Below are 25,287 nucleotides of genomic sequence, written 5' to 3'. Positions count from 1 at the left end.
TGATTCAATATTACAAAAAAGAAAAATTATAATGATTGCATAAACTGGTCAGTTTGAGACTCAATGTTCAATGGGTTTGTATGATTCAATGGGCCTCATTACGACCCAGGCACTAATGGGTTAACGGCGCCGTAAAAGGCTGCGGCGCCGTTAACCTATTAGCGGCTAATTACGAGGTCCCTTTGCGGGACCCGACCTTAACGGCTGGTGTAGACCAGCCGTTAAAGTAGGGTGTCGCAAAGGGACCTTGGTGCTAATTACGGTGCCGCAATTTGCGGCACCGTACTTAGCTTCTTCCCCATTCCCATTGAGCCCTATGGGGCAAAAATGGGAATGGGGAAGGGCCATGGCGACATGGGGAATTACCGCCCTGCCAACCTCGGAATGGGGTGGTAATTCCCCATTCCGCCATGGCGGACACCGGCATGGACCATGGTGCTGATAGCACCATGGTCCTCCGCCTGGGTCGTAATGAGGCCCAATGTTGCCCTTGCTTTGGTGGTCTAGGTTCCACAGGTGAAAAAAAGTTACTTTGATGTTCAAGATGCTTAGAGTACAATTGATTAGGTATGTGGGTACCAAAACTCCTTGTTGTTATGAAATCCCTCGGTTCAATTGATTGAGTTAGCTGTTTTTCAGACTCCTGATTTCTGAAAGGTCATTGGATTTGTTATTGGAGAGTGCTTTAGTTGGTTGAGGCCAAGTCTCTTAATTGTTGAAAGATCCTCTAGTTGTTGAAAGATCCTCTAGTTGTTGAAAGGTCCTCCCTAGTTTCCGAAAGGTCCTTAGGTTTGTTGTTGGAGGCCAAGACTCTTACAGGCCGATTCATGAAATTAATGTGCGCTGAAATTTTCGGCGAAAGCTTGCGAAAGCGTGCCAAGCGCAGTGCCAGTGCGAAAATCGCAGCGAGACCCGCGCACAGCGATTCATGGAAGTCCGTGCGCGTGTAAATCCCAGGATGTGCGCCAAAATTCTGCGTGGCGCACGGTGGCGCACACGTCTCCAAACAGCGTGCACTACGCGCACAGCGAAATCGCACATAGTGTGGCACACACAACAAAAGTAGGAGGAACAGGGGGCGTGACACGCGGAATGGGGAACAACGCGTGAAAATGTGGGCGTCACGGGGGAAGTACAGGAGGCAAATGCGCGGAACGCCCACATGCACATTCAAAACACATATTCATGGATTCGAACGGCGCTAACGCGTGCACCAAAAAAGACGCGCTAATCCAGAAACACGTATGCCAGCAGGAAGCAGGAGTACGTGGACCCGCGCAGCATAAAAGTGCACGCAAACAACAAACAAGCTCAGACGCCAGGATGAATATACCGTTCTTAGCAGCAGTGGTCGTGGGATACCGCAGGAGGAGGAGGAGGATAGTCAGGCCCAGAATTTTCACACCCAGAACCAGCCTTTTTGGGATGCCTGATGACCAGGTGTATGGGAGGTACAGGTTTCCACCTCACATAATACTCAACCTGGTGAGTGAGTGGGAGGATGACCTCACATCACCCACCCTGTGCTCCCAAGCACTCAGCCCCCTGGAGAAGGTCCTCAATGTACTGCACTTCTTGGCCACTGGATCATTTCAGCGGACAAGTGCTATAGTGGGGGGGGGTGTCACAGGCCACGCAGTCACGCTGCCTACACTAGGTGTTGGCCATCATGACTGCATGCCCCTCAGTCCGCAGGCACATATACATGCCCAGAACAACCCGCAGAAAGGCAGGCCGTGGTCCAGGACATTTACGGGGTGGCACACTTCCCCAAAGTGCTAGGTGCCATTGACTGCACCCATGTGGCTCTACGTCCTCCCAGGGCAACTGAGCACATCTAGAGAAATCGTAAGCACTGGCATTCCATCAACGTGCAGGTAGTATGTGATGCCAAGGGAATCATCACCTCAGTATATGCCAACTATCCAGGGTCCACCCATGACAGTGTTATTTACAGAATGTCAACCCTAAACCGGGACCTAGAAGCTGGGCGGCATGGCGATACATGGCTGCTCAGTGAGTATAAATGCCACAGCACATGCATGCATGTCAGATACTGAGTAATGTCACAACCCCACTAATGATACCCATCACCACCTCCCCAGGGGACAGTGCCTACCCTCTGAGCACCCACATGATGACGCCAATTTGGAACCCCACCACGCCACCCGGGGTAAGATACAACACAGCCCACATTGCAACCCGGGGCATAGTGGAGCGCACATGCGGAGTGCTCAAGTCATGCTTTCGCTCCCTTGACCGTTCTGGCGGGCAGCTGTTATACACTCGGGGCCTGCCTGTGGACATGGTGGTGCCCACACATCCCCAACCACATGCACGCCTGCTGCGCATGGGAGGGGAAAGGGCACGGGGTGAGGCAGCCCGTACGCAGCTGGTGGCTAATTACTTCACCTAAAATCACACCCTGTGGAGTGCACACAGCCATGGCACATACCAGCTGATAATCAATGATGATGACATAAGGGACAGTCAACTGTCACACCCATACCAGCCTGAGATTGGTCACCTGGAAGTGTTACATTGTGTGCATCCCTACCTACACAAACACCACCAATGCTGTGTCATCAAAAGACACACTTTGATGCTGCTAAATTCATTACCCCCTTGCAAAATACAACATGACAACAGTGCCATGTCACCCAACCCCTCCCCAGCACCGCCACCCAACACACCATGGCATGTCATGCTATGTGAGAGCAAACAAAGCAATCCCCAAAACCTGACACAAGTGTCACAAAGTACAGTGTCCCTAATGGCAATTGGCCACACACAATATGCTCCCAGCAATGTAGAACTAACAACACACATGACCAAATACTTACCAACAATACAATGCAGCTACACAACCTCAAACATAGCAAATACATGACAGTACTAAGTTAAAGTAGTGGTAGTCTTACAACCTGATTATGCCAGCACATCGACCCCTTCCAACTGTACAGTGTTGCTGCCACGCAAACGTGTAAGTGCACTGCTTACAACATGAACTCCATCTCGAAAGTAGACGGCCTTGTGAAGACATGAGGAATGAACCTGCAAATTAGGAGGAAGACATGGATGCAAAAGCACATATCAATACACCATGCAGTGTACAATACAACAACAATATCCACTAGGAATGTATACACAGTATTGACTACAGACTGCCCACACAGCTCATGGGAGTCCAACGTCACTGTGTAATTCACTGTCACTTGGGCACAGCCTTTGCAAGCCCATGGAAACAGAAAGCAGGAGGGGTGTGTGTCTCACGAACCCAAGCATCTAACCCAAACTCAGGACAAGCCTGCATGCGCCCAGCCGGAATACAGTGGATGCCCACGGGAGCCACACAAGGCAACACACTGTAAAAAAAAAATCAAAAATCAAAAATTAAAAATGGCCATGTGGGGGTTGAGGGGAGGGGGGTGGGGGAAGGCCACCCAGGAGGTCCAAGGACAGGGTGCGCACCAACAGCCACCTGTGTGGATGTTGGGAAAAAAAACACCTCCATGGTCTCATGGCCTGCACGGCTATGCCAATGTGGGAGAACTGCTGCTGTCGCTCTCATCACCCTTTGCTGCTGCATCAGGAGGTGGTGGTGCTATGGGATGCAGCCCACGCAAAGCCCTGGTATGGTCCTCCATGGCAGCAAGCATGCAGTCTCGTTCTGGAGGAATATAGTGCGGAGATCCCCATGCAGCACCTGACGTGATGCCCGGATCTCCTCCCGAGTTGCCTGCATCTCAGCTGAGAGTGAACGTGTGAGCCGCTCCAGCTGCTGTTCTGTCCTCAGGTTAGTGGAAGGCTCAAGGTCAACAAGAGTCTCCCTGAGGTGATGGAGTTCAACCCTCAGGGCTTCCCTGTGGGCCTGGGACTCTATTGATATTGATTGGCGTAGAGTCTCCAGTGCCGCCCGTCGGTCCCTGTTGGACGCCAACATGTCTTCCCTGTGTGATTGGCAGAGGGAGTCTGTTGCCTGCTGTAGTTGCTCCATCTGCTTTTCAGGGGGGACAATGGAAGTGGCCACCCTCTCCATTGCTTGAGCCATCATCTCAACTGATGCTGCATGTTGGGTTGCCATACCGTACATGGATTGTTCCCATACGGTATTGCCTGGTGGCGTACGGCCACCACGTTGGCGGGCACCACACCTGTTTGGGGCAAGGCGATCTGCGCCTTGCTGTGCCGGCACTGCCTGAGGCTGCAGGACTGCATTCCCCCTCTGATCTGGATCAGATGTTGTGGAGTGTGACCCTGCATCCGTAACCGCCAAAGGCAGACTTACCAACACTGACATCCCCATAGAGGGTTCTACCCCTGGTGCAGGTGGGTTGGACAGAACAGAATCCATGCCAGAAACACTTACCTGCGACGGCACATAGGTCTCATCATCCGAATCAGCACCCGAATAGAGGTCTGGGGAGGTGCACCCAGAGACACCCCTGGACAGAATGGTCTGCAGCAACATTGGGTTCTCACCCACCACCACACCACATCCCCCACTGGTGCCCGGTCATGCCTGAGATTCCTCCTGGGTCTGCACCATCTCCTCAACAGCATCAAGTGTGTCATCCCCTGCAAAAACATGAAAGACAAAAAATGGAAACAGGCATTAGCACCATAGCACACACATAGGCCTGACAAGCTACAGAACCAGTACATGATTTACACATGTCCCACATGACTATAACCCTCCCATGCATGCACTGTCACTGAGTTGGAAGGGGAGGCAAAAGGCAGACACTGATGACACCAAGATGGAAGAGCAACACATTTGCTGCATGCTGGGTAGCACTGCCATCACACATTGGCCTGTGAGTGGCATGTCCAATACACATACATGACACATGCCATCACACAGATGGCATGTACCATAGCCATGGTACATTCCACAAGTACATCCATATGTCAGTGAATGAGTACTGTCAGCCATCCGTGTGAGATGGACATGATGAGATGAAAAATGCTACATAGTGTGACAAAATATGCATGTGCCACACACTGCAACACATCCAGTGTACAAAAATACAGTGATTGCAGGCCGATGTACACATCAATGGTTGTGCACTTCAACATGACAGGAAACAACTATCATGTTCCACATTCAAACAGGCCCCAAAAATGCATGTGATCAGGCCAATACTCAATCAGCCTGAATGGTCTAATCATTCACCTAACAAGGTAACACATGTGGGCCAATGTGGGGTTCATCAATGACAGAAGCTTGTCACAAATGTGACAATAGGGCTGAGGAATGCATAGCAAAAGTTGGAGAATTGAAACAATCAGCCTGAACGAACACTAAAAAATACAAACAATGTTGTTGCAAGATACCACTTCAAGGGCAACTGCCGTAATGTTGCGCTAAATTACTACTGTGGGCAGAAGGGATACTGTCACACCCAAATCCAAGGCTGCTGAATGTTTTGGATGAAGCACATGGGTGACCCATACCACTTAGGCACACACACCTGGCACTCAATCAGAACCCGTCACCCAAACAACATACACATGCATTACACACACATGCATGGGCACTCACCGGACAATTCATCATAATCAGGTAGTTATCCCACACCTTGGATCTGTTCCTCTGTGATGAAGGCCCCAGCAACAGACTCATGTTCAGTGAGTTTGTTGTCCTCTTGTGGAGACCCACCGCCAGTCACCAGAGTAGCGGCATGATTTGAGGCCAGCTTGTTCTTTGCTCTGCATTTCAGGTCATTCCACCGCTTGTAGCAATCATCAGCTGTGCGCCTCACAAATCCAAGGGCACTTATGAGGTTGGCGATGGTCTGCCAGTGTGCCCTACGTTGACCATGTGTGGTCTTGCACCCTGCAGTCACCAACATTTCGCGGCTATGTGCCGACACATAGGACACAAGTGCAACAAGTTCCGCGTCATTAAAGCAAGGCTTCCTTGACGTGCCGGAGTGTGTAGCCGTGTCTGGGGTCTGAGCCTGTCGTGCCAGAGCACCCTTCTTCCTCTTCTTTAAAGGTGGAGTGGAGCCACAGTGGCTTACGCCACTCTGGTCAGTAGGGGCAGAATCACCGGGGGACTGGGTAGTAGGAGTGTGGGAATGCACAATGACCATAGGTCTTGATGCAGGCATTGGTTGCAGGGTAATGTTGGCAGGGGGAACGTCAGTTTGATGGACCTGGACTGACACTGTCCTGGCTGGGAGAGTCACAGCTGGGGTGGATGGAGCTGCAGCTGTCCCTGCAGCCTCCCCACCCTGCATACTTGGGGCAGCAGATGACATAGCTGCCCCAGATCCACGTGGCTTGGTGACAACAACTTGCACCGCCACACGTGGCCTAGACTTGCTGACCTGGAAGTCAGCCTGGGAGTCATCCTGTGCCAGGTCAGGTGCCACAATGGGCTGGTCCAACAGGGGCAAACAGGGGCTGAGCTGGGATGGTGTCAGCCACCTTTCCCTCAACCATGGGGGGGGCATGGGTGTCCCTGATTGCCTCCCTTACCGCTTGGTCGCCTCCCAACCATGGCACTGATGTTGTTGTGCGTATGGGAGTTGCAGTAAACTATTGTCCTGGGCCATTGGGGGTCAAAGGGGTAGTATACTAGATGGAATTCGTACCCTAGTGCTCTAACAAGGCTGTCTGTGATCCCTGGGGGAAGATGACGGATCACGCAATGCACAGGCAGCCCAAAATCAAAACTTAACGTGCACGCGACCCCTCGTAGACCTTGTGCGTGAAAAAATGAACCTGCACTACGCTGTGGCACCCAGAAACACAAAAATAAACTTACGCGTAATACACGCAGCCTACAATGACCTCTGAAGGGGAACGTGACACACGGGGCAAGCACAGTTGCTAAGTACATGCGGAACTCACCGTCTGCCTGGAAAAAGAACGTGAAAAATATGCGCGTGTGCGTGTTGGCAACACCCCCGCCAAAAGAAGAATTGTACGCTGTCTAAGGAGACAGGACAAAAGGAGAAGTGAACTCTGTTTGAGGAAACAGGCCCAACAAAAAATCAGAAAAGAGCTGTCAGAGGTAACAGGGAGTACGACTAGAAACGCTGTGAAGTAATCGCGTGTGAACCGACAAGAAGTACAGATTTCACCCACTCGCTCTCCACGAAAAGCACGTACCAGGAAATGGCATCCTACACGTTGCTTTTAAACCGGCCCACACATACACGTCAGATACGCATTTACGTGGGCACTTTCCTCCAATTACACGCGATGACACTCGGACGTGCAGTTTTTCCACGTGTGCTCTGTCATCATGTGCTATGAGGGAAACGGCCGCATGCGTAATGTTACTTTGCGCTTACGCGCTAAGGACCTTTGGTCCAATGAAATCGTGTGCGTGTGCTTACGCCTTACCCGCTAAGGCCCTTTCCTCGAATTACACGCTGACGTGCAATTTTTTCACATGCCAAATCACTCTGTATCAAGCTGGCCACGTGAAAACACACGGAAGACCACGCACTTGCCCAGAAGGCCGAATTACTGCACCCCAGAGCCCCGAGCACACTCCCACCTGCCATCTGCTGCTGCCTGACTGCCTGCTGCCCACGTGCCCTGCCATTTGCTGCCTGCACGTCAGCCAGGGGTGTAGTTGCTGTGACCACCCCTGCTGGAACCGAAGACTCCCGACTGGGATTCCATCGCTCCACAGCCCAGCCCCAGGACCCAGTTGCCCACCCACTCCTGCCTCTGGGGTTGCCATGTCCAACACAACACCATCTGGCAGCTCTGGCAACCCCCTGCCAGAGAGGCAGAGGGCCACCAGCTTCACTGCCACCGAAGTTGGTGTCTTGGTGGAGCAAGCCTTGGAGCAGTATGATGCCCTCTTTGGAGGTTTGCGTGCCGACAATGAAGGACGGACCAGGATCTGGATGGACATCGTGACGGCCATCAACACGGAGGGGGTGGCAGTCCGCGATTTACATCACGTCAAGAAGCGCTGGGAGGACTTCAGGTCCAGGACCCTCAACAAGGCCCGGCGCCTCGCTAAGGCAGCGGATGCCAAGGGGCGCCGGGGCCAGTTGTCGAACCATCAAATGAGGGTCCTGGAACGCATATGCCCGGCGCTCTACGTCCAGATCCTTGAGAGGCAGACCTGTCTGGAGTCGAGCGGTAAGTGTACATGCATGTTGATAGTACACTGTGCGTGTCGTGGTGTGCCAGTAGTGTGCAGGTTGCACATGTGTTTATGTAGGGTCATGTAGGGATGTGTATGAACATGGGCGTGAGGATGCCACATGTGAGTCCTCTCAGTTGTGAGACACATTGATGGTGTATGTGTTGGTAAGCATGCTGGGCAAATGCAGGTGTGGGAGCACACATGTTTGAATTTCTGTGTATGTACATTGGCATGGTTGTGGCATGAATGGTGGTTCATAATGCATGTATCTGCACTGTGTACATGTGCATGTATGTGTATCTGACAAGTGTGCAACTGTGATGCAACATGGATGCACATGACACTGATATGTAGAAGGATGAATGGCAGATGTGACATGTATGGTGATCTCATCACTGCAACAGTTGGAGGAGATGTAGACATGCATGTAAGTGTGGTGGCGTGTGTGCATGTCTAGTGCACTCCTTGTGTTTCATGTGATGTCAGGCTCACCTTTGGCTGTTCATGCTGTTGTATGTGTATGGATGGTGCTGCCTGGTGCAATATTGCTGTTGAAATGTTCATGTGTGTGAGTTAAAATGACATGTGTGTCGTGGAGTGTGATGCCGTGTCTATAGTTAAACAATGCCACTCATGTGCAACTGTCATGTGTGTATTAGTCCATTGTACAGTGCCCTGATGCCTGTGTTTTATCTCTCCCTGTCTGCAGCGTCAACTGAAGAAGAGGGCGAAGAGGGTGCTGTGGAGCACAGCAGCAGGGATCATCCCGCCAGCCGGAGACGCAAGGCCCGGCTCCCCTCCCAGGTTGTCATCTTGTCGGGGAGTGAGGAGTCCGGTGCCGCGTCCCAGGCTGCAGCTGCCGAGGGAAGGTCCAAGAGGCGGAGGTCGGAGTTGGACTCCTCAGCAGCAGAAGGGGCAGCTGAGACCCCAGAGGGTCCGACGACGGAAGATGGCACGGAGTCATCCAGGTTGGTGGGGGGTTTGGTGGAGGAGGACGTGCAAGGAACAGACATGGGGTCTGGAGGTGGGGATTCCACTGGTGCTAGTGGTGCAGTGCAGGGGCAGGGACAGGAGGCAGCACAGGCTACCGCGGAGGTGCCTGTGTGTAATCCTGTCCCCGATCCTGTGACTGCATCATCCAGCACCAGCAGGGATGCCTACGTCCAGACCCGTTTTCAGGGAGGGGATCCGCTTACAACTGGCCTTCCTCTCCCTGCGGACGTGGCTATCCGGGACCGGGTTGACCCTGTCCTGGGTGGGGTGGTGTTGCGTCAACGGGCCATGCGAGGTGACCTGCAGTCTTTTCATGAGGAGACTGCATGTCATCTCGAATGGCTCGTTGACCGCGTTGACCTACTGCGACAGCTCACCAGGGCCGGATTCCTCCGTTTGCTGGACCTTGTTCCGACCCCCTCCTCAACTGAACCCCCTATGCGCCAGTCGTACTCCATGCCATCTTCCCACCCATGTATCACCTGGGTACCCTGTGGAGCTGCCTCTGACCCTGCGGCCAGGCTGGTGGAGGACACATCCCTGCCACAGTTGGGAGTCAGACGTCCAGCAGGGGTGGCCACATCAACAACTGCACCACAGCCGGAGGAGGGTGTGCAGGCAGCAAGAGCCAGGGCACAGGCAGAGGCACAGCAGCAACAAGGTGGGAGCCATGATGGCCCGGGGTCTTCGTCATCGGAGGGGCAGGCATCGGCCAGAGGTCAGGAGGACCCAGGACTGGAAGTTTCTTCCATGTGGCAGCGGTTAGGCCATGCTATTGATGCGGAGCGGCAGCGGGCAGAAGAGGCACGGCTCACGATGGTGAGGGCGGAGAACTCCATGCGGAGAGCCCTGAGGCGGGCCGAGTGCCTCGAGGCAATTCGCAGGGAGTTGGAGGAGAACATGTCGTTGTCCCTGCGAACCCTCGTGGCCATGGAAGAGGACTGCCTCCAGGACATTGAGCAGGAGTTCGATGATGCCCTCGCCCGGGACATCCAAAAGTGAGCCGTCGGACTAGCCCGCTGCCATTGTAAATAGTTTTTAGAGTTAGGTTTTCTTTTCGTTTTCCTTTTATTTGTGGTCAATGGACAATGCCACACACATTTGTATATAGTTATATTTTTAGGTAGTTTCTTAGGTAGGTTTCATTTGTTTAGTTGGGCTCATGGACCCTTTACATCGTTGGACAATGGATTTATTTATTTGTGGAATTTTTGCACATGGATTAATGGATTTTTATTTTGGACAATGGATTGTATATAGTTACATCATGGATTCATTTGGATTTTTTTTTTTTCATTATGGACATGGAGTAATGGGTTTTTTTTTCAGGACAATGTATTGTAAATAGTTGGACTATAGATTGATTTCGCAACCAGTGTATGTGTGTGATGGACATGTGTTGATGTACATAGTTGAGTTTTGGTTTGTGTCTTGAGATAGGCATGTCAGTGTGGGGTGGATTGGGAAATGATTGCGTCTCAAGAATGGGGTGGCGTGATGTGGTATTGTTTGTTGTAGAAGTGGGCCATGACTGTGAATCTTTATTTCGTGTAGGGGGGGACATGAGTGGGACATGAGTGGGGGCCTGCTGGCAGGTTCCCCTGACTGCTGGGATGTGGGGGTACAGTGGGACATGAGTGGGGGCCTGCTGGCAGGTGGTCCTGACTGCTGGGAGGTGGGGGTACAGTGGGACATGAGTGGGGGCCTGCTGGCAGGTGCCCCTGACAGCTGGGGGATGGGGGTGCAAAGGGACATGAGTGGGTGATCAGTAGTGCAAGCTGACATGTGGCTTGGCTGGGGGGCATGCCCATGGTAGATGGCTGCCTGCGGGACATGACCAGGGGTGCAGGGTAGTCCCCTGTGGTGTGGGCTGCCTGAAGGGCCATGGGGGGTGTAGAGGGAACACCTGGGAGGACCCACACTGCCAATTCACGTGTAGGACTCCCTGCGCACCCCCGAAATTCAGTACACCACTCTGACAGCAAAATCGCGTGTGAAACTTCCCGCGCACCCCAGGGATACACGTACCCCACTCGCACAGGGCCAATATTCCTGGGGTTTGCATGAAGTTTTACACGCGAAAGGGCCCTGTGCGAGAGGGGTACGTGTATTCCTGGGGTTCGTGTGAAGTTTTACACACGAAAGGGCCCTATGCAGGTGGGGTACGTGTATTCCTGGGGTTCGTGTGAAGTTTTACACACGAAAGGGCCCTGTGCGAGTGGGGTACGTGTATTCCTGGGGTTCACGTGAAGTTTTACATGTGAAAGGGCCCTGTCCATGGAGGGGGGGTGAGGAATGGGTGCTGATTTCATGTACATGTATGGTGCACATGTGTGTGTGTGTGTGTGTCTGAGAAGTGTGTGTGTGACTTTGAAACACCATGGATGCATGTGACTTTGAAGGCAACATCTTGGTTTACAGGGGCCCTTCTACATGGATGTTGATGTTGATTGCAGGCGCCGGGACTGTTTCTGCATGTGTGTTGTGTGCATTCACCCATGTGTTGTGGAATGACAGGATGGAAGTGACATTTGACACTGCCACTCATGTGTTATTGCTTCCTGTCTAGGGTATTTTGTACTGTACCCTGATGCTTGTGTTCTGTGTCTCCCTCTACGCAGCGTCGAGTGAAGAAGAGGGCGGGGACGGCGCTGTGGAGCCAAGTGGCGGGGATGCCTCCACTGGGCGGCGATCCAAGGCCCAGCCACCCTCCCAGGAATTACCATCATCCGGGAGCGAGGGGGCTGGTGCTGCGTCTGCCACAACGGCTGTGGAGGAAGGGCCGGGTGAGCCCACACAGAGGCTTCCAATGGCGGAAGACAGTGTGGAGACATCCAGGAGGAGCCCACTACTGAGACGCACATGGGGACTGGTGGGGGTAGTACCACTGGTGCAGTCCAGGGCAAGGGTCAGGAGGCAGCACAGGTCACCGCGGAGGGGCCTGTGCATGTCGCTGTCCCTGAACCTGTGACTGCACCACCATTCACCAGCAGGGAGGGCCCCGTCCCAGGCTCGTCCGCAGGAAGGGGAGAGTGCCATGTCATCTGCCTCTCCACTACCTGCGGACGAGGGGTCCCACGAACGTATAGGCTCCGTCCTGGTTGGTGTCCCATTGCGCACGCGTGTAATTCGTGATGACGTGCATTCTTCCTGGGCGGAGAACGCATGCCATCACGGAGAGCAGCATCGTGACGTGGCACTGCTGGGAGGGACCCTGGTTGGTGGGTTCCTACATGTGTTGCGCACTCTGGCGGACCTCTCCTCCTCTGTGGAGACGATGCGCCAGTCGTTCTCCACATCGTCTTCCGGTCCAGATTCCACCAGGGCCCCCTGTGGACCTGGCCGACCAACACAGTCAGCTTGGTGGAGATCCCATCCCTGCCACAGTCGGGAGTCGGCGGTCCAGCAGGGGTGGACACCACAACTGGAGACCAGCTGATGAAGGATGTGCAGGCACCATCAGACACGGCACATGGGCAGCAGCAGCAGCAGGCTCTAGGTGGGAGCAATGATGGCTCAGGGTCATCAACATCGGAGGGGCAGGCATCGGCCAGAGGGCAGGAGGACCCAGGCATGGGAGTTTCTTCCGTGTGGCACCGTTTGGGCCAGCAGATAGGTGCAGAGCGGCGGCAGGCGGAAGTGGCGCGGCTCACCATGGTCAGGGCGCAGTTCCCCATGCGTCAGGCTTTGAGGCGGGCAGAGTGCCTCGAGGCCAGGACAGAAGCCCGCCTCCGGCAAATAGACATGGGGTTCGATGATGCCCTGGCCCAAGACACCACAGAGTGAGCCGCTGGACTTGCCCGCCGCCATTGTATATAGTTAGATAGTGTTAAGTTTCCTTTCGTTTTTTCTTTATTTTGGTTGTGCTTGGACAATGCACCACGTTTTTGTATATAGTTTTTTATTAGGTAGTATTTTTGATGGGTTTCATTTCATCAGTTGGGCTCATGGACCCTGGATTGTTCATCTGTACATAGTTCACCATTGGATTATTCTCTTCTTTTTTATTTTCACCATGGAGCACTTCCTTTTTTCCCTTGGATTTGCTTTGTTGGACTGTGACTTTGGACACCATTTCTTTTGGATTTCTTTGGATTATGATTTCTTGTTTTTTATTCTTTTACGGACATGCAGCTTTTCTTTTATTATTCCCATTGTTGTGTGTTGGATTTTAATTACATTCATGTTGTGTTTAATACATTTGTTTCTTCATACTTCGATGTGTGGTATTATCTCATTGGTTTCATGCATGTCATGATATGGGTTTTCACATTCACTTGCACCCATTGTGTGTGTGTGTGACGGACATGTGTTCATTTACATACTTGCCATTGGGGTTGTATCATGTAATTGCCTTTTCTATGTGGGTGGATGCAATACTTGGTTGGGTCTTTGGGCTGGGGAGGCTGGCCATAAGGGCCATGATTGAGGATCGTCATGACCTGGGGGCAGGGGGACATGAGTGGGACAAGAGTGGGGGCCTGCTGGCAGGTGCCCTGCACTGCTGGGGGGTGGGGGTGCAGGGGGACATGAGTGGGGGCCTGCTGGCAGGTGCCCTGCACTGCTGGGGGCTGGGGTGCAGGGGGACATGAGTGGGACATGAGTGGGGGCCTGCTGGCAGGTGCCCTGCACTGCTGGGGGATGGGGGTGCAGGGGGCATGAGTGGGGGTCTGCTGGCAGGTGCCCCTTACTGCTGGGCGGTGGGGGTGCAAAGGGACATGAGTGGGGGCCTGCTGGCAGGTGCCCCTAACTGCTGGGGAGTGGGGTGCAGGGGACATGAGTGGGGGCCTCCTGGCAGGTGCCCCTGACTGCTGGGGGGTCGGGGTGCAGGGGGACATGAGTGGGGGCCTGCTGGCAGGTGCCCCTGACTGCTAGGGGTGGGGGTGCAAAGGGATATGAGTGGGACATGAGCGTGGCCTGCTGGCAGGTGCCCCTGACTGCTGGGGGGTGGGGGTGCAGGGGGACATGAGTGGGACATGAGTGGGGGCCTGCTGGCAGGTGCCCCTGACTGCTGGGGGGTCGGGATGCAGGGGGACATGAGTTTGGGGCTGCTGGCAGGTGCCCCTGACTGCTGGGGGGTGGGGGTGTAAAGGGACATGAGTGGGACATGAGTGGGGGCCTGCTGGCAGGTGCCCCTGACTGCTGGGGGGTGGGGATGCAGGGGGACATGAGTGGGGGCCTGCTGGCAGGTGCCCCTGACTGCTGGGGGGTGGGGGTGCAGGGGACATGAGTGGGGGCCTGCTGGCAGGTGCCCCTGACTGCTGGGGGGTGTGGGTGCAAAGGGACATGAGTGGGACATGTAACTGAAAATACCCTATAAAGGCTGAGGGAAAGCGTGATAATGCGCAACTGGGAAAGGGGGAATACAATATATTAATTGTGCCTTTTATTAGTTCAGAGGGATATGGTTTGCAATAAGAGTCTGGATTTCTTGTTTTACTTCATCTTGCTCTTCGCAAGCGTTTTGCTTTTGGCTTGGTCAGTACCCCATGGAAACCCATTTTGCTCTGCAGGGTTAACACTCCCTCATGATGTATGCTAGAATGAGCCCTGGGGCTATATGAGTGGCAATAACCTACAAAGATGGAAGGTAGGTGTTCCCTACAGGGTTGGAAATACTGCGTCTCGCCCGACTGCACCCTCTCTCCACTCTCCTGTGACCCTCCACTCAGGTGATCCTCCCTCGCTTGTCCGCACCTAAGATCGGGATCCAAGTGCAATGCTCCCAGGGGTGGACTGGCCTATAGGGAACTCTGGAGATTTCCCGTTGGGCCTCTGCACCCTGGGCCTCATTTCTGTGGTATTTTCAAATGTTCTCATAGGAAAAGCATTGGGCTTGCTGAAAATGTGTCATATGGGGCCACTTTTAACTTTATTTCCAGGGCCTCTCTTGGTCCCCAGTAATTATTTCCAGGGCCTTTTTTAGTTCCCAGTCCAGCCCTGAATGCTCCTACCCTGGCCACCTGAGCAAAGGATCCAGAGGGAGAAATTGTGAGGACGCCTTCAGGTTTCTCAAAGAGGGCCATGGCACTTACCCTTTCTATCTCCTGATTTGGATCAGGGAAAGGGCGAATTTCTCCAATGCTTGCAGCTGATAGTTATGCATAGAGGTTACAGACTGGACCTCATAGGTTCTGATCTTTGCTAAGAGGGACCTCAGAGAGGAGGGGTTAGAGATGCTGGGCAGCTAAAAAAAGGGCAGTGAATCGCTGGAGGTGCCAGGCTGTTGGACATTTTGGTTGCAGAGTGTCAGAGTCAAATCCAACTCATCTATCTTTGAATCCTTAAAAGGCAACATGCTGATTGGTTGGTTAGAGACATCTTAGCCTGGACAGTGGTGGATCAAGGACACGTGGCTTCACACTGCCCTTTCACTCCAGCTTAAAGCGGCGAGCTCAGTGCGAGTTTCTGCGTCACAATCACACGGATGGTCTGGTCTCGAATTTAAATGTCCCTGCTCCTGTCGGAGTAAAGACATTTTCAGAAAATAAAATTCTTGGCTACAATTGAATGTTATATGCAAATCTTGCTTCTTTGTCTTTCAGAGTTGATATAAATATTCTGTGCTAAATACAGCAGCACACTGTACCTAAGACTCCAATTAGGCTGCACCACTGAATGCATTTAGAGCAGAACGCTGGATATTGTATCTTCAGAGGCCTTGACAAGAATTAGAATTAGAATTAGACATCCACAGGCTCTACACCTTCCTGCCACCCGGGAGATCTGGGAGAGGGAGAGCTACACCTGACCAAGGCAAAGCAATGTGCCTCCAGTGAACCCTGCATCTGACCTTGGCAAAGCAGTGTGTCTCCAGTGAACCCCGCATCTGACCTTGGCAAAACAGTGTGTCTCCAAAGAACCCTGCATCTGACCATGGCAAAGCAGTGTGTCTCCAGTGAACCCCCCATCTGACCTTGGAAAAACATCTCCAAAGAACCCTGCATCTGACCATGGCAAAGCAGTGTGTCTCCAGTGAACCCTGCATCTGACCTTGGCAAAACAGTGTGTCTCCAAAGAACCCTGCATCTGACCATGGCAAAGCAGTGTGTCTCCATTGAACCCTGCATCTGACCTTGGCAAAACAGTGTGTCTCCAAAGAACCCTGCATCTGACCATGGCAAAGCAATGTGCCTCCAGTGAACCCTGCATCTGATCTTGGCAAAACAGTGTGTCTCCAAAGAACCCTGCATCTGACCATGGCAAAGCAGTGTGTCTCCAGTGAACCCCGCATCTGACCTTGAAAAAACATCTCCAAAGAACCCTGCATCTGACCATGGCAAAGCAGTGTGTCTCCAGTGAACTCTGCATCTGACCTTGGCAAAACAGTGTGTCTCCAAAGAACCCTGCATCTGACCATGGCAAAGCAGTGTGTCACCAGTGAACCCTGCATCTGACCTTGGCAAAACAGTGTGTCTCCAAAGAACCCTGCATCTGACCATGGCAAAGCAATGTGCCTCCAGTGAACCCTGCATCTGACCTTGGCAAAACAGTGTGTCTCCAAAGAACCCTGCATCTGACCATGGCAAAGCAATGTGCCTCCAGTGAACCCTGCATCTGATCTTGGCAAAACAGTGTGTCTCCAAAGAACCCTGCATCTGACCATGGCAAAGCAATGTGTCTCCAGTGAACCCCGCATCTGACCTTGGAAAAACATCTCCAAAGAACCCTGCATCTGACCATGGCAAAGCAGTGTGTCTCCAGTGAACCCCGCATCTGACCATGGCAAAGCAGTGTGTCTCCAAAGAACCCTGCATCTGCCCATGGCAAAGCAGTGTGTCTCCAGTGAACCCCGCATCTGACCTTGGAAAAACATCTCCAAAGAACCCTGCATCTGACCATGGCAAAGCAGTGTGTCTCCAGTGAACCCTGCATCTGACCTTCGCAAAACAGTGTGTCTCCAAAGAACCCTGCATCTGACCATGGCAAAGCAGTGTGTCTTCAGTGAACCCTGCATCTGACCTTGGCAAAACAGTGTGTCTCCAAAGAACCCTGCATCTGACCATGGCAAAGCAGTGTGTCTCCAGTGAACCCCGCATCTGACCTTGGAAAAACATCTCCAAAGAACCCTGCATCTGACCATGGCAAAGCAGTGTGTCTCCAGTGAACCCTGCATCTGACCTTGGCAAAACAGTGTGTCTCCAAAGAACCCTGCATCTGACCATGGCAAAGCAGTGTGTCTCCAGTGAACCCTGCATCTGACCTTGGCAAAACAGTGTGTCTCCAAAGAACCCTGCATCTGACCATGGCAAAGCAGTGTGTCTCCAGTGAACCCTGCATCTGACCTTGGCAAAACAGTGTGTCTCCAAAGAACCCTGCATCTGACCATGGCAAAGCAATGTGCCTCCAGTGAACCCTGCATCTGACCTTGGCAAAACAGTGTGTCTCCAAAGAACCCTGCATCTGACCATGGCAAAGCAATGTGCCTCCAGTGAACCCTGCATCTGATCTTGGCAAAACATCTCCAAAGAACCCTGCATCTGACCATGGCAAAGCAGTGTGTCTCCAGTGAACCCTGCATCTGACCTTGGCAAAACAGTGTGTCTCCAAAGAACCCTGCATCTGACCATGGCAAAGCAGTGTGTCTCCAGTGAACCCTGCATCTGACCATGGCAAAGCAGTGTGTCTCCAGTGAACCCTGCATGTGTGTCTCCAGTGAACCCCGCATCTGACCTTGGCAAAACAGTGTGTCTCCAAAGAACCCCGCATCTGACCTTGGCAAAACAGTGTGTCTCCAAAGAACCCTGCATCTGACCATGGCAAAGCAGTGTGTCTCCAGTGAACCCTGCATCTGACCATGGCAAAACAGTGTGTCTCCAGTGAACCCAGCATCTGATCAACGCAAAGCAGTGTGTCTCCAGTTAACCCTGCATCTGACCATGGCAAAGCAGTGTGTCTCCCGTGAACCCAGCATCTAATCATGCCAAAGCAGTGTGTCCCCAGGGAACGCCACATCTGACCATGGCAACATTCTGTGTCCTCCTATATATCTATGTCGCTAGCCCAGGTGTTTTTGCCTCCAGCCAATGGCTAGCCACTCCCTCTAGGTCGAGGGGGAAGGTCGAAACAGCCAGGAGGAACAGCGCATGTCATAGGTAACCTGCTTGCAGTAGAACAGGCTAAAGTGTTGCCTGAGTTCCCTGGGAGTAACAGTCGCCATGCGCCTGGGCTTGTTCAGACACCATGAAGCACCAGCTGTCCAAAGCAGACTAGTTACGGATGTCTGTGAAACAAGGCACGTGACACTCTAGGAATGTTTAGCCCTGAAAGGGCATTTCAGTGTGTACCCTAAACCTTGCGAAGCCAGCAATAGACACCCAACTATCCTCAATCAGGTACATGGGCAGTCGTGGTGTCCCGCAAGTGGCTTTGCCATTGCAGGAAGAATACTGTGACTTCCTAGTGACCACACCCTATGGCTTGCCATCCCGTCATAATGGCTTGCCATTGTGTCATAGACCAAGCTCAGGGAGAGTGCCAGAGCTGGTGGTGAAAGGGGGCGGGGTTTCTGCAACCTGTGGAACATAATGAAACTGGAACCATATAGCCTCATGCGGAGTGGCAAATTCTTGCAACCCCAAATAAGTACAGTGGCTGCATTTGGCGTCAACATGCATTGCTACTGCAACCTTGTAACACTATGGGCCCTGTCCCCGGGTGGGTAATAGCAACTCACAAACATGTCTGAGAATATACAACCTTTGTGCCTAAACCATAGCCTGCATGGGACTGCACCCCCTTCCCCCATCCCCGGACCCACGCCTCACATGTGGACTCCAAGCCTGGATGAGAAACACAACCACTATACATCCTCTCAGGCAGAAGTGTGAAGCTGGCACCATGGGCAGCTGCGCTCTGCCATGGTTCCCTTTCCCTCCTCATGGGGCCCCGATGGAGCAGAACATCTGCGCCAACTATCTCATCGCCATCTTTTCTACACACACCTGCTACATTTGCCACCCACCCAAATTTGCTCCTGACAGACTTTATTTTATATAGGGGTCGCAAGGGAGGCAGCAGGGGTAGCGGCTGTGACCGAAGGGGTTACTGCGGGTGGGGGGTGATGATACCGCTTTACTCTTCCAAGGGTAAGAAGGAGCCTTTTCAGGGCAGCCTTCAATCCTTATACATGGGGCATGCACTTGCTGTCGTAGATATGAGTTGGAATGGTGCGGGGAAAGGGGCTGAAAGAGAGAAACCACCAGGTAGCACAGGGTGGACAGGGAATCAACAGGTCAAGGTGGGCTTGAGATCTGAGAGTGTGAGGGTTGAGTAGTAGGGATGGAAATAGCCGTGCAGAAGGGCTCACTTATGGATTGATTTGAAGACACGAAGAAGCAGGTCAGGGTGGGCTTGGATCTGAGAGTGTGAGGGGTGAGTAGGGGAGATGGAATTTGCTGTGCAGAAGGGCTAATTTATGGATTGATTTGAAGACACGAAGAAGCAGGTCAAGGTGGGCTTGAGATCTGAGAGTGTGAGGGATGAGTAGCAGAGATGGAATTAGCCGTGCAGAGGGGCTGACTTATGGATTGATTTGAAGGCACGAAGAAGCAGGTCAGGGTGGGCTTGAGATCTGAGAGTGTGAGGGTTGAGTAGTAGGGATGGAAATAGCCGTGCAGAAGGGCTCACTTATGGATTGATTTGAAGACACGAAGAAGCAGGTCAAGGTGAGCTTGAGATCTGAGAGTGTGAGGGGTGTGTAGCGGAGATGGACTTAGTCGTGCAGAAGGGCTAATTTATGGATTGATTTGAAGACACAAAGAAGCAGGTCAAGGTGGGTTTGAGATCTGAGAGTGTGAGGGGTGAGTAGAGGAAATGGAATTAGCCATGCAGAAGGCTAACTTATGGATTGATTTGAAGGCACGAAGAAGCAGGTCAGGGTGGGCTTGAGATCTGAGAGTGTGAGGGGTGTGTAGCGGAGATGGACTTAGTCATGCAGAAGGGCTAATTTATGGATTGATTTGAAGACACAAAGAAGCAGGTCAAGGTGGGTTTGAGATCTGAGAGTGTGAGGGGTGAGTAGAGGAAATGGAATTAGCCATGCAGAAGGCTAACTTATGGATTGATTTGAAGGCACGAAGAAGCAGGTCAGGGTGGGCTTGAGATCTGAGAGTGTGAGGGGTGTGTAGCGGAGATGGACTTAGTCGTGCAGAAGGGCTAATTTATGGATTGATTTGAAGACGCAAAGAAGCAGGTCAAGGTGGGCTTGAGATCTAAGAATGTGAGGGGTGAGTAGCAGAGTTGGAATTAGTCGTGCAGAAGGGCTAACTTATGGATTGATTTGAAGATACAAAGAAGAAAGCCAAGGTGGGTTTGAGATCTGAGAGTGTGAGGGGTGTGTAGCGGAGATGGACTTAGTCATGCAGAAGGGCTAATTTATGGATTGATTTGAAGACACAAAGAAGCAGGTCAAGGTGGGTTTGAGATCTGAGAGTGTGAGGGGTGAGTAGAGGAAATGGAATTAGCCGTGCAGAGGGGCTGACTTATGGATTGATTTGAAGACACGAAGAAGCAGGTCAAGGTGGGCTTGAGATCTGAGAGTGTGATGGGTGTGTAGCGGAGATGGACTTAGTCGTGCAGAAGGGCTGATTTATGGATTGATTTGAAGACACAAAGAAGCAGGTCAAGGTGGGCTTGAGATCTAAGAATGTGAGGGGTGAGTAGCAGAGATGGAATTAGCCATGCAGAAGGCTAACTTATGGATTGATTTGAATACATGAAGAAGCAATTCAAGGTGGGCTTGAGATCTGAGAGTGTGAGGGGTGAGTAGCGGAGATGGAATTAGCCATGCAGAAGGGCTAACTTATGGAATTATTTGAAGACACGAAGAAGAAGAAGCAGTTTAAAGGAGTACATGCATATTGACCACCTCTCGTACACATTGCTGCGATGCACAGAAGTGGGTGCGGAGCGAGAGAGGTTGAGGATGGTGTGGGTGGCACTGTACAGGAGTACAGAGAGAGTGCTGTGGGAGGCTCGAACAGGGGTCCCGCCTGTTAATGACTAGGGCAGAGATGAGATCCTTGGTGGATTGATGGGTTAGATAGAGGCGGGTCTTTGGGATATCAGGAGGTTGACCTTGGCAACGGTGTCCATGAAGCTAATGTACTGTCACAGTTTTAGATGGCTATCAAGAAAAACCACCCAGTTTCCGGGCCCTGAGGGAGGGTGTGAAGGTATCTGGGGGTAAAAGATATAGGCGAGGGGAACATGGGCCAGGTTTTAGAAGCCGGTAGGTGGCTTGCTTCAGATTGGGAAAAGGCAGCCATCATGCAGGACAGTACCCTCTAGTGGCACATGGGGAAGAGGATACTGGTTATGTAGGGCTATCAACTCTGAGATGAGGATGTAAACGTCAACGAGATGATGCGAGAAGTCAAGGGAAGAGATGAGTTTACGATGGAACAAGGTGTTTAGACTGAATTGGAGAAGACCAATAAGAGATATTGAGGGATCCCACCTGGAAGATCAATGGCAGAGGATGATCCAGTCAGGTAAGAGGAAACCCAAGCAAAGGCACTGCCTTAGAATCTCACAAGAGAGAGAGCTTTGAGGAGAGACGAGTGGTCAACAGCGTCAGCCATGCCAGAGAAATTAAAAAAGTACAAGCGTAGAGGATGAGTAGGAGCCACGGGAAAGTGAAAGGAAATTACAGACATGAGTGAGCTCTTTTCCCCTTTGAGTGCTGGATGTAGAACATAGACCGAAGTGCTTTGATGAGTCCATGTATTTCCAGATAACAAGGCGATGTGGTTGTACACCACATGTTGTTATGTGAGATATTCTGATATAGAAGTTGCAATCAGGATAAAAGGGTGACATGGCTAACAAGGGAAGCTCAGGGTGTATGGAGGGATTCCTTGTAGACAGTAAGGAGGCAAAAAGAACTGGTTTTGAGAAAGTGGCAAGGAAGCTAGGACCATGTCCCCGTGCCCCCTCCTTGCTCGGGGAGCTGCGCTGGCTGCTGATACCGTTTTGGATCACCTTTAAAACAGCTTTCATTACATTCAGGCAGTGTCAACTGTAGGAGTAGGGGCTCCGAATTTCAGGGGCTGTGAATAGTAGGGGCTTATCATTTTAGAATGAACATGTAGCTTAGGCATCCGCCCAGGCAGAGATAGCAAAGCTTTCCCAGACAGAAGATGCAGTTTCAAGGCCAACCACAGTAACATAATTGACACATAGTTGTTGAAGTGATGATTGATTGTAACCTTAATTGGAGAAAGGCTTGGTAATAGAGGGGCACCCTGCACCTGGCTGACCATTCTGCGTGCTGCTAAGCAAAGTGGAAATCTATGCATGGGGTTGGTGCCAAACCAATCACAATGGACCAAATAATCTAGGGTCCGACAATTAGTAGTACCAATGGGACATCGTACATTTAGTGACATCTACAGTACTCATCTTTGAAGGAAGGGCTTAGACGCCCACCTGACAATTTTTACACAATCCCCTCACTCCGTTACCATATACAGATATAGTACCAATATTAAAGGTACCTTTTCCTAACCAATAGAATTGCATACCAACTTTTGAGTGTTATACGTCAATTATGACGAGTTTTCAGTATAAATGCTATGACTTTTATGAAGCTCATTGGAGTTGAAGTGAGAAGGACGATCGCATCACTGCTGATTTCCATGACTCCCGTTTTTTGTACTTGTCATTAAACGGACTCCCTTTGCCAAACCATTGAGTTGTCCTTATTGATTGGTGTTGGAGTAATAAATCTGCACCCCCATCCATCTCAAGGGTGCAGCTATCTCGTCTTAAAGTACTTTCGGAGCAAACCTCGGCTCTATAGCCCGGTCGGGGGTCTCCTGAGTACACTTGGTAGCAAAGATTTGATGGTTATCGATTATCGATTATTTGATTTTAATAAGACACCCATTGACCATCGACATAAAGTAACTCTAGGTCTTTGGCAATATCACAGGTCCTTTGCCAGTCGGCTGAGTAGACTGTGAAGCTCCCCGTAGACAATGGTAGTGTAAGCAAAACTGCAGACCAGTGCCTGAAGAGACCCGTGTTCCCCACATATCCCTTTCCATTCCTGCGGGCAGCTGAGCGGGTGAAAAGCCAAAGAAGGCGGTAACAAAGGCAGTGATTCCGAGGATCCAGAGAGGAACCATGCGAACGGTCAGTGAAAAAGATTGAATGTTTTGGCAAATGTGCATGCCTTAGAACAAGTAAAGGGGAAAAGGTAACAGAGGGAGGAGGGAAAACAAAATATAGTTAGAAGTAGAGAAGAATGTATATATATATGAGGGATTAATGACTTGAGAATAATTAAGTAAACAAAGGTTTCCGGGAAGGACACCCGAGAAGAGAGAGGATACCGGGGAAGACAAATGAGAAGTGAGCAGATTCGATTTATTCCTACGTTTTAATACAAGTGATTAGAAGAAAAGTGTACCCAGAGTCCCAGCTAAAGGGGGAATGATTAGATTACCATGACGGTTAAAGACGTTGTAAAAGGGGTACGTTTAGACTCCATGAAGGTGTAATGATTAGAGGCAGAGATATCTGTGACCAGCTGGTGTTCGTCTAGTCTGTTAAGCATCTGTCTTACATGTTTTTTGTTGTGACGTCATACATCGAAAAAATGTCCTTGAGGAAATTGATTTCAATTTTTTGCGATTGAATAGCTGAGATAATATTGCATATGAGTTGATGTTTTTCGAGTAAATTCGAAGATATAACATTTTATGAAAAATTTGGATTGGAGCTTGCAGTGTTTGGTGCTCGCTCATATAGTTGGAACTGTTTAAGCCACGGGAAAGTGCTGACAGGTGTTACATGAGAGGAAAGGGAACAGATTTGAGCATGGAGGATATAACTACATTGACACACTTGTGCAAACAGTTGCTGAAACACGCACCCAAACTGAAGAAATATACTACTGAGTGGATTAAAGGAACTACCCACAAGATGTTTATGCCATGGCCACAGGGTGGGTCCTTATCTAAAGTTGTCTTACAACACATGACGACATATTTGCATGCCACATATATGGGAAAAAAGTTAGGCAAACGCCTCGCTGTTCTAGAACTTTGGAAAATGTATGAACTGGGAACGGAAGAGGAGCCGCCAACAGATTGGATACTTAATGTATGCACAGAAAGGGGTGCGATGCCTACCACGCCACCCGCCCCATCCGAAACAAAGGGTGAAGAAAGTAAAGACAAGGTACTATACCCACTGAGAGAGTTCAAAGCAGCCACGGGGTATAGCAACCCCGCATACGAGTCACATACGCAAAGTAGTGACAAAAATCAAGGGAAAGATAAGGATAAGGTTATTACCTCCATAGTCCCATGGGACAAGGGGAGACGCAATGACGAAAGAAGGGATCAGGAAAAGACAAGTGCATCTCTCGACAAAGAGAGAGAAGGAAAGAGATGGAAGGGAAACGAAGACAGAACGGATGAGATAGGATTCGTAAAAAAGGACAAATTTTATTAAAACTTGATAGCAAAGGCATTGATGACGCAAAACACAAGGAGAGGTTAGATGAGGAACAGAGAAAGAGAAAAGAGAAGGAATTCAGAGATGAAAAAATAAGAAAGAAAGACAGGCAAAGGCGAGAACAGCTATATCATGAAGAGCAAGAAAGAAAGCTTGATCGCAACCCAAGAGCAGCCAATGATCAAGAGAGACAGAAGCAGCAAAGGATACAAGAGAAAAGAATAAAGAAACAAAGAGATGAGGAAATGTGAAGGGCAGATGAACGTAGAAATGAAAAGAAAAAGGAATAAGATAAGAGTCAGAGAAGAGGCGAGGCAACGCAATGAATTTGATGATAATGTAGAAATGTAGAAAGTAAGTGAAGACAGAGAGCTCGCGATCTTGAATATCTGGGAAGAGAAGTTAACAAACCAGATCAAGTAGGAGATTGGGAAGACATCGAAGAATTCTTTCCTGCGTACGGTTCAGTACCAGGCATGTCTAGGGCAAACATGGAAGATGACTTCGACATCAGCAGCCTCATAGAAACGATTGATAGAATATATGATGAAATGGGGTTAGAACAAACACCCCAAGGGGAGGGGGAAGACGTGTGCCTGGAGAACAGTCAGCTTTACGACACTGAGGATGTCACCCAAAGTAGTGGGAATAGGGAAATATCCCTGGATAGATTCGAAATAAGTAGGAAGCAAGAAGATACAAGA

Source organism: Ambystoma mexicanum, chromosome 7p, assembly GCF_040938575.1.
Source record: "Ambystoma mexicanum isolate Mex_15411 chromosome 7p, UKY_AmexF1_1, whole genome shotgun sequence".
Classification (NCBI taxonomy): Eukaryota; Metazoa; Chordata; class Amphibia; order Caudata; family Ambystomatidae; genus Ambystoma; species Ambystoma mexicanum.
Note: the sequence above shows the minus strand (reverse complement) of the source record.